The 12,007-nt window shown below is 29.6% G+C and overlaps 1 non-coding gene across 2 annotated transcripts; it reads left to right on the forward strand.

The window, feature by feature from the left end:
• The first annotated feature begins 9,831 nt into the window (after positions 1 to 9,831).
• LOC106431520 lies at positions 9,832 to 11,648 on the forward strand. Of its 2 annotated transcripts, XR_007325016.1 has the most exons (4): positions 9,832 to 10,632; positions 10,704 to 10,881; positions 10,946 to 11,318; positions 11,428 to 11,648. It is a non-coding gene; the product is annotated as an uncharacterized LOC106431520 (transcript). The 2 variants fall into 2 exon arrangements; XR_007325015.1 differs by having other exon boundaries at positions 9,833 to 10,632; positions 10,704 to 11,318.
• The last annotated feature ends 359 nt before the right edge of the window (positions 11,649 to 12,007 follow it).

The following is a 12,007-nucleotide window of genomic DNA, read 5'->3' on the forward strand; positions in this document are numbered from 1 at the left end:
TTTTTTAAATATCGTTTTGGCTCAACAAGTTGGCCCACTTCCTTTTTAATTTCATTAAAAGTTAATGATTTTCTTGAAAATTAATTTTCACAGCTTTATATTAATTGTTTTAAGGGATTTTATAGAAATTTACAGGATTGAAATTTATAGTTAAATCTTAAAAATCTAGTTGGAAAAAGATAAAGTTATAACCTCTACTAATCAAACTAAGATAAGACTTATGCCTTGCGCGCAGGGTAAATTTATTTGTATATGTTATCGATAGTTTTTTTATATATGTGATCATTTTATTTATATATATACAATATTTTTTGTTGTTATTATATAATTTCTTTTCGATAGATCAGATCAATTTTTATTAAAAATAATGGAACAAAACTATAATTAATACATCATGGATTGATCGGATTGGACATTAAACAAATTATGACATAAAACACATTCTTTAAAAAAGTGAACAGTATTGTTTTCACAGTTGAATTATTTTGACTTTTATCTTCCATATGGTTTTGAAAGCTTTGAAATCAACCATCGAATTGATACATGTCATTTTAATGTTTTTAATCGTATACCTAAGGAAAACTTACATTTTTGTAATTTAAAGTCATTTTAAAAAATTCAAAATATAACATCTATGAAAAAATATAACATATAAGAAAAATATAACATATAAGGTGTCCTCATTTTTGTATTTTAAAGTCGTTTAAAAAAAATATAACATATAAAGTTTACTCATTTTTGTAATTTAAAGTCATTTTAAAAAATTCAAAATATAACATATAAGAAAAAATCTAATTTTTTATTATATGGTTAATGTGATTGTTTATTTTTTTAATAATATAAAATTAAACAAAATGAAGAAGGATGCACAAATTGTTATCAAATCTTTATTACTCATAATCATTAATTGCTATATATATGTAAATCATATTAGATAATTTCGTAGTTTTTATTTAGGGAACGAATACACACTTCTTATATTTTAGGTTAATATAATGTTCTCTAGTGGACATTAAACAAATTATGACATAAAAACCTTATTTTTTTCCTCTAACACAATTTTGAAAAAGTGAATAGTATTGTTTTCACAGTTGAATTATTTTAACTTTTAACTTACATATGGTTTTGAAAGTTTTCAAATCAACCATCGAACTCATACATGTCATTTTAATGTTTTCAGTCGTATATTTAAGGAAAACTTAAATTTTTGTAATTTAAAGTTGTTTTAAAAAATTCAAAATATAACATATAAGAAAAAATCTAACATATAAGGTGTCCTCATTTTTGTATTTTAAAGTCGTTTTTAAAAAAAAATAACATATAAGATTTCCTCATTTTTGTAATTTAAAGTCATTTTAAAAAATTCAAAATATAACATATAAGAAAAAATCTAATTTTTTATTATATGGTTAATGTGATTGTTTATTTTTTTAATAATATAAAATTAAACAAAAATAAAGAAGGATGCAAAAGTTATTATCAAATCTTTATTATTCATAATTATTAATTTTCATATATATGTAAATCATATTAGGTAATTCTGTAGCTTTTATTTAAGGAAAGAATACACACTTCTTATATTTTATGTTAATATAATGTTCTCTAGTGGACATTAAACAAATTATGACATAAAAACCTTATTTTTTCCAGCAAACACATTCTTGAAAAAAGTGAACAGTATTGTTTTCACAGTTTAATTATTTTGAATTTTATCTTCCATATGGTTTTGAAAGCTTTCAAATCAACCATCGAATTGATACATGTCATTTTAATGTTTTTAGTCGTATACGTAAGGAAAACTTACATTTTTGTAATTTAAAGTCGTTTTAAAAAAATTCAAAATATAACATATAAAGGTTTCCTCATTTTTGTAATTTAAAGTCATTTTAAAAAATTCAAAATATAACATATAAGAAAAAATCTAATTTTTTTATTATATGGTTAATGTGATTGTTTAAATTTTTTTAATAATATAAATTTAAACAAAAATGAAGAAGGATGCAAAAATTGTAATCAAATCTTTATTATTCATAATCATTAATTCCCGTATATATGTAAATCATATTAGGTAATTCCGTAGCTTTTATTTAAGAAAAGAATACACACTTCATATATTTTAGGTTAATATAATGTTTTCTAGTATTATATAATTATCGAATAATATGACACCATTAGATTAAACTATACTTTATATTAGATGCTCTAGAATTCTTTGAAATGGAATTTAGAAGGCATTTAGAGTGTTACCTAGGATTTGAGGTTTTTTTAATTAATACAAAATTAAGGTTCTGATTTTTCAAATGGTTTTCAATTAATATATAGGAGATATTTAGTATCTCAAGAAGAATACTTAGTTGAAGTAGTCCATGTCCATTTGTTCATGTCCACTTGACCTTCTTTTTTTGTGGACAAACGTTGACCGCTTTCCATGAAATACCGAGTACATGAAAGACCAAGCCCACTAACGTCTAAGTTGACATCGGCTTCCCTAAGGGTTCACCGCACACCATATAAATAAATTTATTACAAATACAAATTTGATATAAAAATCATTTAAATATTCAAAATATCATAATTTGTTTTAAGCAGTTTTGACGGAAAACAAGTTTTTGTAGGTGGACGCAACAAGCTGACCCTCTTGTTTTCTCTTTCACTTAAAGTCAATGAATGTCTCGAAAATAAACTTTTGACAAATTAAAATTAATTTTTGAATGATTATTATACAATTAAAAACTAATAAAATCTATAGTCATATCTTAAAAATCTACAGAAAAAAAGAAAAGAAAATTTATAGGCTCTACCAATCAAATCTTTAGTATCTTACACACGTTAAGTGGTCAACTGTTAATTATTTTTGTAAAAATGTCATTGGCTCAACAAGTTGGCCCTCTTGTTTTTCTCTTTCACGAAAAGTCAATGAAAGCCTTGAAAATTATTTTTCTACATCTTTATATAATTTTTTAAAAGGTTTTTATATAATTCTAAGCATTGCATCTAAAAAATCTACATCAGACAAAAAACAACTAAGTTATAGTCTCTACCAATCAAATTGTTAGTATCTCAAAATGGATACATAAGATATAAAAAAAACTATCATTTAAATGCATTTTAGTAAAAAGAAGTGCTTTTTTAAAAAAAAAAATGAGACCAATCATAAATTTTAAATAGTCTAATAGTTTTTTAAAAAATATTAAATTTTTTCTTTTTGAAATACTTTAAAGGAAATTTTTGGCCTTTTCTTACTTTCATTTATTTTGAGATACTCTTAATAAATACCTACCAATGAATTTGTTCTAAGATATAGCTTACTAAATAAAGAGGATTAAATATGGCATGTTGGAATAATGTCTATATGTCTTATAATGTATATTATGTTAAATAAAATATACATTTATGAGAAAAATTTAACATATAATAATATGTCTTGAAAGTTGAACAATAAAAGCTTACATATACACACGTTAAGTGGTCAATTATTAAGTTTTTTTGTTTAAAAAAAAGCTATTTTGGCTCAACAAGATGGCCCTCTTCTGTTTCTCTTTCACTAAAATGTAAATGAATGCTTTGAAAATTAATTTTCTACAGCTTTATATTACATTTGTAGAAATATTATCATATAATTCTACAGTAATAAAATCTATAATTTGATCAAAACATTTGCAGCAAAAAAAAACAAAAATACAAAGTTATAGCCTCTGCCAAACAAATATACAGTACCACAAAATGGATATCTAAATATAAAATTCTATTTGTATGCATTTTATTTAAAAAATATTAAAAATGAAACCAATCATAATTCTGAATAGTCTAATAGTCTAAAAATATAAATATTTTTTTTTTAATTTGAAACATTTTTAAATAATTTTCCCGTTTTTTCTTACTTTTCATTTATTACTTTTATTTTTGAGGTACTCTCACAAGTACGTACAATTGAATTTTTTTTGTATATACAGTTTACTAAAAAGGTTATGAAAAATGGCATGTTGGAAAAATTCCTAGGTGTCTAATAATGAATATTATGTTATATAAATGATATCGTTATGACTAAAAAACCTGACATATAATAATATGGCCTGAAAGTTGAAAAAAAGAGCTTACATATACATATGTTAAGTGGTAAATTATTAAGTATTTAAAAAAAAAAATGGCTCAACAAGTTGCTCTCTTGTTTTTTTTCTTTTACTAAAGTCAATGAATGTCTTGAAAATTAATTTTCTACTGATTTATATTAACCTTTTTGAAAGAATTTTATATAATTCTGCAGTAATTATATTTATAGTTACATCTAAAAATACATAGGAAAACAAAACTAAAGTTATAGCCTCTACCAATCAGATCTTTAATTTCTCAAAATGGATATCTAAAATGTAAACGGTTATCACAATGCATTTTACTAAAAAGATTTATTTTTTAAAAACAAAATCAATCATAAATGTAACTAGCCTAATAGATTTTAAAGAAACCATTTAAATATTTTTTATTTATTTAAACAGTTTTTATTTATTTATTTTTTTTTTACCTTTTCTGATATTACTTTTAATTTTGAGATAAAACATCTAGCATTGAATTTGTTTTCGATATAGTTTACTAAATAAAGGAGATGAAAATAGCATAGTGGAAAATTTCTAGATGTCTAATAATGTATATTATGTTAAATAAAAGATAATTTTGAGAATTAAAATTCTAATATATAATAATATTGCTTGAAAGTTGAACAAAAAGAGCTTACACATACACACGTTAAATTGTCAATTATTAAATATTTTATCAAAAAATTAATCTTTTTGGCTCAACAAGTTTGCCCTCTTGTTTGTCTCTTTCACTAAAAGTTAATGATTTTCTTAAAAATAATTTCATACAGGTTTGTATTAAACTTTTTGAAAGATTTTTATATAAACCTATATTTACATCTAACAATTATAGACGGAAAAACTAAAGATATAACATCTACCAATCATATATTTAGCATCTCAAAGTGGTTATCTAAAATGTTAAATACTATCATTTGAATGTATTTTTTTTTAAACAATATTCTTAAAAAAAAAAACGAACCCGATCATAACTTGTAAATAGTCCAATAGTTTTATTTGAAATACTTTTTAAAGAGTTTTATTTTTATTTTTTTCTTACTTTTCATTTTCTACTTTTAATTTTGAGATACCCTCATAAAATTCGTACCATAAAAAATATTGAGGAAAAAAACTAACGTTATTGCCTCTACCGGTTAAGTATATCAAAATAGATATCTAAAATGTAAAATACTATTATATAATATTTATTTTTTAAATGAAACCAATCATAAATTTTAAATATTCTAAAACTTTTTTAAAAATATTTAAATATTTTTATTTTATATAGTTTTGTACGATTTTTCTTACTTTTCCATTTGTTACTTTTTTTTTGAGATACTCACATAAAATATCTACCATTGAATTTGTTCTTAGATATAATTTACTAAATAAAAAATGAAAAATGGCATTGGAAAAAATGTCTAGGTGTCTAATAATGTATATTATGTTAAATAAATGATACCTCTATGAATAAAAATTCTAACATTCATAATAATTTGGATTGAAGTTGAACGAAAAGAGTTTACATATAGACATTAAGTGGTCAATTATTAATTTTATTTTAAAATATCGTTTTGGCTCAACAAGTTGGCCCACTTGCTTTTTTCTTTCACTAAAAGTTAATGATTATCTTGAAAATTAATTTTCACAGCTTTATATTAATTGTTTTAAAGGATTTTATAGAAATCTACAGGATTGAAATTTATAGTTAAATCTGAAAAATTTAATTGGAAAAAGATAAAGTTATAACCTCTACCAATCAAATCTTTAGTATATCAAGAAGAACTGATAGTTGAAGTAGTCCATGTCCATTTGTTCATGTTCACTTGACCTTTTTTTTTGTGTGGACAAACGTTGACCGCTTTCCATGAAAGACCGAGTCCATGAAAGACCAAACCCACTAACGTCTAAGTTGACATCGGCTTCCCTAGGGGTTCACTGCACACCATATAAATAAACTTATTACAAATACAAATTTGATATAAAAATCCTTTAAATGTTCAAAATATCATAATTTGTTTTAAGAGACGGAAAACAAGTTTTTATAGGTTCTGGTCGGGACAACTTATTAATAGTTTTATTAGGAACAAATATTTTGCAGAAAATCTTTTTTTTTTACTGTTTTTGTGAGAAATTAATTTTGTGGTTGTGACCAAAAATTCATTTGGCGGAAAAACTCAATTTTATGATTTAGTGAAAAAAAATAATTTTTCGATTTTGACCACTTATGATTTTGCGTTTTGGCGAGAAAACTCGATCTTGCAATTTTGGCGAAAAAACCAAAATTTCAAAAATCCTAAATTTTTGTGATCATTGGGCTGACCCCGTCCACGGAACCCAACTCAACTAACGCCCATGGATTAATTGATCTTCTCATTCTTGATCAATTATAGCCATATGCACAAATGGGTTTAACCAAAATAAGTCTAACTAAATTTGGACATGGGCAACCAATGGTCAATCCAACCATTTGACAACTAAACTCAAAATGGTTATCCAAAATGTAAAATACTATCATTTGAATGTATTTTTAAAAAATATCTATTTAAAAAAATCACAATTGTAAATTTTAAATAGTCTAATATATTAAAATTTATTTAAATATTTATTTATTTGAAATACTTGTTGAAGATTTTTTTCTTAATTTTTCATTTATTACTTTTATTTTTAAGATACTCTTATAAAATACCTACATTGAATTTGTTCTTAGATATAGTTCACTAAATAAAAGAGATGAAAAATGGCATGTTGGAAAACATTTTTTTTTTTAAATATATATTTATTTATATCTACCCGAAAAACGAAAATTTTAGATCCGGTTACAAGCCCAACAAAAACTCCTAAATCAATGTATTACAAAGCCACCTTCGCCCACCCACTAAACCCGGTTCAATCCGATAGCTCGTTTTTCAAATTCTTAGAAACCGTTTGCTGTTCTCTACCGTACACGATGATCATAGGACCGTGAGGTTCTCCGCGTTGCCGCGGATGCCGGGAACTCCCATGTCGCTTCCGGAGTAGCTAGCTCCCGGTGATCTCCTTGGAACTCATAACTTTCACCAACATTTAAGCTCAGACGCATATAGAAGATAGGATTTGGAGACCATACCCTTTGAAAACTGCTCCATACCCTCTAAGTACTCCTATATCGCCACTCCATCTGGACCAAGAGCCCGAGAAGGCCTCTCAACCAAACAGAAAAAAGAGAAAATGGGCTCGAACCTGCCGCTACTAGTCGACGCCGATAACATTCCAAGACCTGCAAAAACAATGTGAGACGACACCACCATGAACCTATCTTGCTCACGGTGCTGGGAAATGCCGCTATCACCAACCAAGCCACCGAGGGACCAAAGACCCCACTGACAAATGGAAACTCTGAAAACCCTCGTCGATTGTCTCCTCCGAGAACCGAAGATAAGAAAGTCTTTGCTGCCAAAAGCTGAAACCTGTGGCAAGGATCAGACTTGACCACGCACAAACGGGAATGAAAACTACCAATAGCAAGTCGACACACTCTCCGGTGACGGCACCAAACCAGACAGGAAGAGGAAGGAGGACTGAGAGGAAGCCTGCAGCGTCGCCTCCAACACCGCTCCGAAGCAGAGCTTCACGCAAGACCACTAAGTGCTCCGACACACGCTGGGAACACGAGCTACAAACGCATCTGAGTAACCGAATCTCCAGAGCTCTCAGATCGAGGGAAGTCAGAACCTTCTTACCCTAGCCACCCAGGGGAAGAGAGGATCTGCCTCCACACGGCGGCGAGATCACCTATACCGCCTCCACGCGAAACTGATTCTCCAAGAGGGGAAAAGTGCCCCTTGATAACCCTAAGAGCCGACTTCTAAGGCAGAGACAACACCACACACCGCGCTGCCGCTCCAAAACTCAGCAATCCACACCAGAGCCGGAGCTTCTCACGTGCGAAGGCGGCTCCGACGAAAACCCTAAGGACAGGGCGACGAGCAAAGCGGAGAAAGTGAAGGTCGCCGATGAGGAGCAAAAGGAAAAGAAGAGAAAAAGAGAGATGGGGGGTCACCGCGGGCACCGGACGGACACGCACGCGCCCGGAACGGACGCCGAGGCAACCCGAAAGTAGATCTGCTTTTTGGTCGCGAGAGAGAGTTTTAATTAATGAATATGTTTGGTCTGCTTTTGTTGTTCAAGACTTTTTGTAGTGTCAATGATGGAAAAGGAACATCATGTTGGAAAACTGTTTTTGGCTGTAACGGTAAACTTAAAAAGGAAAGAAATAAAATAAATAGGAATAAAATGAAATTAATGGAATGTAATAGAAAAATGGAATAGATTCATTCTATTTATTTTTTAAGAAATCTATTATAAAACGTTTTGGTTTTATTTTGTTTAGTTTTTTTTTCGTGGAATTGATGGAATGAAATTAATGGAATAAATCATTTCTCATTTTTATATTCTAAAAATAAATAATTCATTTGCAAACTTAGGTGTCTTATAATCTATATTATGTAAAATAAAATATACCTCATGAATGAAAATTCTAACATATAATAATATGGCTTGAAAGTTGAACAAAAAGAGCTTATATACTAAGTGGTCAATTATTAAGTATTTTTAAAAATATTATGTTGTTTCAAGGTGGCCCACTTGATTTTTGAAATATTTTTTCCGTAAAATTAATTATTGTCTTGAAAATTAAATTTCTACAGATTTATATTAAACTTTTTGAAATATTTTCATATAATTATACATGAATAAAATCTATAGTTACATCTAAAAGTAGCAGAGGAAAAAAAACTAAAGTTATAGCCTCTACCAAGCAAATATTTAGTATCTTAAAATAGATATCTAAATATAAAATACTATCATTTAAACGTATTTTTTAAAAGAAAAATCTTAAGAAAATGAAACCAATCATAAATTGTAAATAGTTTAATAGCTTAAAGAATCTTAAGAAAATTAAACCAATCATAAAATGTAAATAGTCTGCATGTTTTTGAAAATATATTTAAATATTTGTTTACTTGAAATACTTTTTAAAGATTTATTTATTTATGAGGTATTCTCGTAAAATGCCTACCATTGAATTTGTTCTTTGATATAGTTCAATTTTTAAAGGAGATGACAAATGACATGATGGAAAAATGTCTAGATGCCTAGTCATCTATATTATGTTAAAAATACTTTTATGAATAAACATTGAGAAATTACTTATAATATCATAACTTGTATACTACTTTATAATTATATTTTCATTCAAAAATATAATAACATTTGAGTCTATGACATAATGGTTATTGTTTGAGGTTTAGTATTCCGGAGATGAAGTTGGATTTATAAACTTTTATAAATGTTCTATAAATGATTATTAAACATTTATAAATAATTTATAATATTTATTTCAGCCTTTTTCATCATAAATTTAGCATATTTATGAAAATAATCATCATTTAAAGGTAAATTTGAAAAGTAATATTAAATCTGTGGTAAAACTGAAATTCTTCCCGTAAAAATCTATATATATAAAGTACAATTTTTCCTCTTCTTATGACATGTGGAAAGAGGTTTTGATGACACGTGTCCCATATATTCTTTCTTTTTACATTTTAGGTCTTTTTTCTTTTAAAGTACTATAATTTGACCTAACACTTTCTAATTATGCATTTTTCTTCTTGGATTTCTTCCAAATTTTTTAATCGTGATCCTAACACCTAATGCATACAAATCTATACTATATTAAAAGGGATATATGAGCTCCATTGAGCCTGTCCACATCGGCATAAAAAATCAACCAATAGGAGATCAGATATTCGCCACGTCAGACGCTCCGCGCGTGTCATTTGGGCCTCGCATTCTACAGGCCCGATAGTGTTCGGAATCGAAAAGTCTGTGTCTCTCTGAAGTCCCCTTTCTCCTTTGCACGAAGAACCAACCCTAATTTATCAAAATGGATCTTCGATCCCCTTTCTCTTCCTCTTCTCTGTTTACTACGTTACACGAATCTTTATGGCTCGGAGGAGGAGCGGAGGGAGGCGGTTTCTAGTGTTTCTTGATGCACGATGGGCACGAGCAGCGACCCGATCCAAGACGGTTCCGATGAGCAGCAGAAACGATCAGAGATCTACACATACGAAGCGCCATGGCAGTCTACGCAATGAACTGGAGCGTCCGCTGCGACAAAAAGTACCATCTCGCCATCACCAGCCTCCTCGAGCAGTACCCGAACCGAGTCGAAATCGTCCAGCTCGACGAGTCTAATGGCGAGATCCGCTCCGATCCCAACCTCGCCTTCGAGCACCCTTACCCTCACACAAAGACCATCTTCATCCCGGATAAGGAATGCCAGCGCCCCGATCTCCTCGCCACCTCCAGCGACTTCCTCCACCTATGGCGAATCGCCGACGATCACTCCCGCATCGAGCTCAAGTCGTGCCTCAACAGCACTTTCTCGGTTTGGAATGTACAAGGTTGAGCTTTTGTGCAAGACAGTTTCGGACACCAGGATGAGATCCTAGCCATTGATGCGCTGAGGAAGGAGCGTGCACTTACTCTTGGAAGAGATAGAACCATGCTATTACACAAGGTAATAGACTGTTTTTATCATATGGTTTCTGTTGTTCTGTATATGTAAGTTTTTGTTATATGATGTTTTAGATGTCTGAGACCAGTCGTACGATTTACCGTGCACCTGCATCGTCTCTTGAGAGATGCTGTTTCATCAGTGAGACTGAGTACCTGTCTGGTTCGGACAGGAATGCACTGTTGAAAAAGAAACCAGTGTTTCTCCTTAAGAATGCACATTCCGTTTTAGTTGGTGTAATCACCACTAATGGTAATTGAATCTTAACATCATTTAGTTGCAGAGATCATGATGCTTTCTTCTTTTCCTAAACCAGAAAATGGTGATCATGATTGTGTGGAGTATAGCAACTCTTCCACAACGAGTTCTTGGGTGAGTTCAGCTGCTGTGTGAAGAGGTAGTGACTTTGCCGCATCTGGAGCTGGTAATGGTTTTGTGCATTTGATGGTTGTTGAAGCAAGTGCCCTTTGGATCTTTATTCAAGCTTCCACTGATAAAGTTTATTTCCTTAATGTTTTCTAATATTATGTTGATGCATCTGTTGTTTCTGAGAGTGGTTAAGAGAAAAGCATTTCACTTCACCAAGTAGTAATCTCACAGTGCTTCTTTTATCATGTTAGAAGACTGGATTTGTGAACTCTATGGCATTTGCAAAATCTGGTAAATTTTTGATTGCTGGTGTTGGACAGGTATGCCATCATTCTCTCTTATCTTCCTTTTTTCTTTGTTCTCTGCTGTGTTTTTTTTAATGCTAATTTCAGAATTGTTATGGGTTTTGTGATATCAATATGTTGCAAGAGACGAGATTTGGAAGATGGGGATGCATAAAATCTGCACAGAATGGTGTGGCAATACATCCCTTAAGGCTGTCATAAGGATTTAATGAAGAGTTGGTACTTGTATTTTTCTGAATCTCAAGTTATGTAATGGCTTCTACTACAAGAAGTTTTGCTCCCTTTTTGTTTGTTTTATTGTACCCTATTTTTTTATAATACAAGAGTGAGAAGAACTTTAACTTTTTTTGAGGTCCTGATGAATCAAAGATGTGAAGAACTACATATAATTTATATAAAGGATAACTATTAGTAACTATTATCACATTTACTTAAGATGTTTGCTCATCTGAACTTTAACTGTTCTTGATTTAAAGCTAAGAGACTCCTGAAACAACTGTTGCCATGACTAAGAAATGTACTCACCTATAAAATGAAGCCATTAACTTCAGTGGATAAGTTTGGGTATAATGAACACACCAAAAAAGAATGTGATTTCACAAAGAAGTCGTCACCACACTTTGAATAAATGGAAACCGTAAAGTTGCCGACCTCACATTAACAACATATACATACTTTTAAATTTTAATATTGAATCAGTAGCG

The sequence above is a fragment of the Brassica napus genome, chromosome C6 (genome assembly GCF_020379485.1).
Source record: "Brassica napus cultivar Da-Ae chromosome C6, Da-Ae, whole genome shotgun sequence".
In the NCBI taxonomy this organism is placed as follows: Eukaryota; Viridiplantae; Streptophyta; class Magnoliopsida; order Brassicales; family Brassicaceae; genus Brassica; species Brassica napus.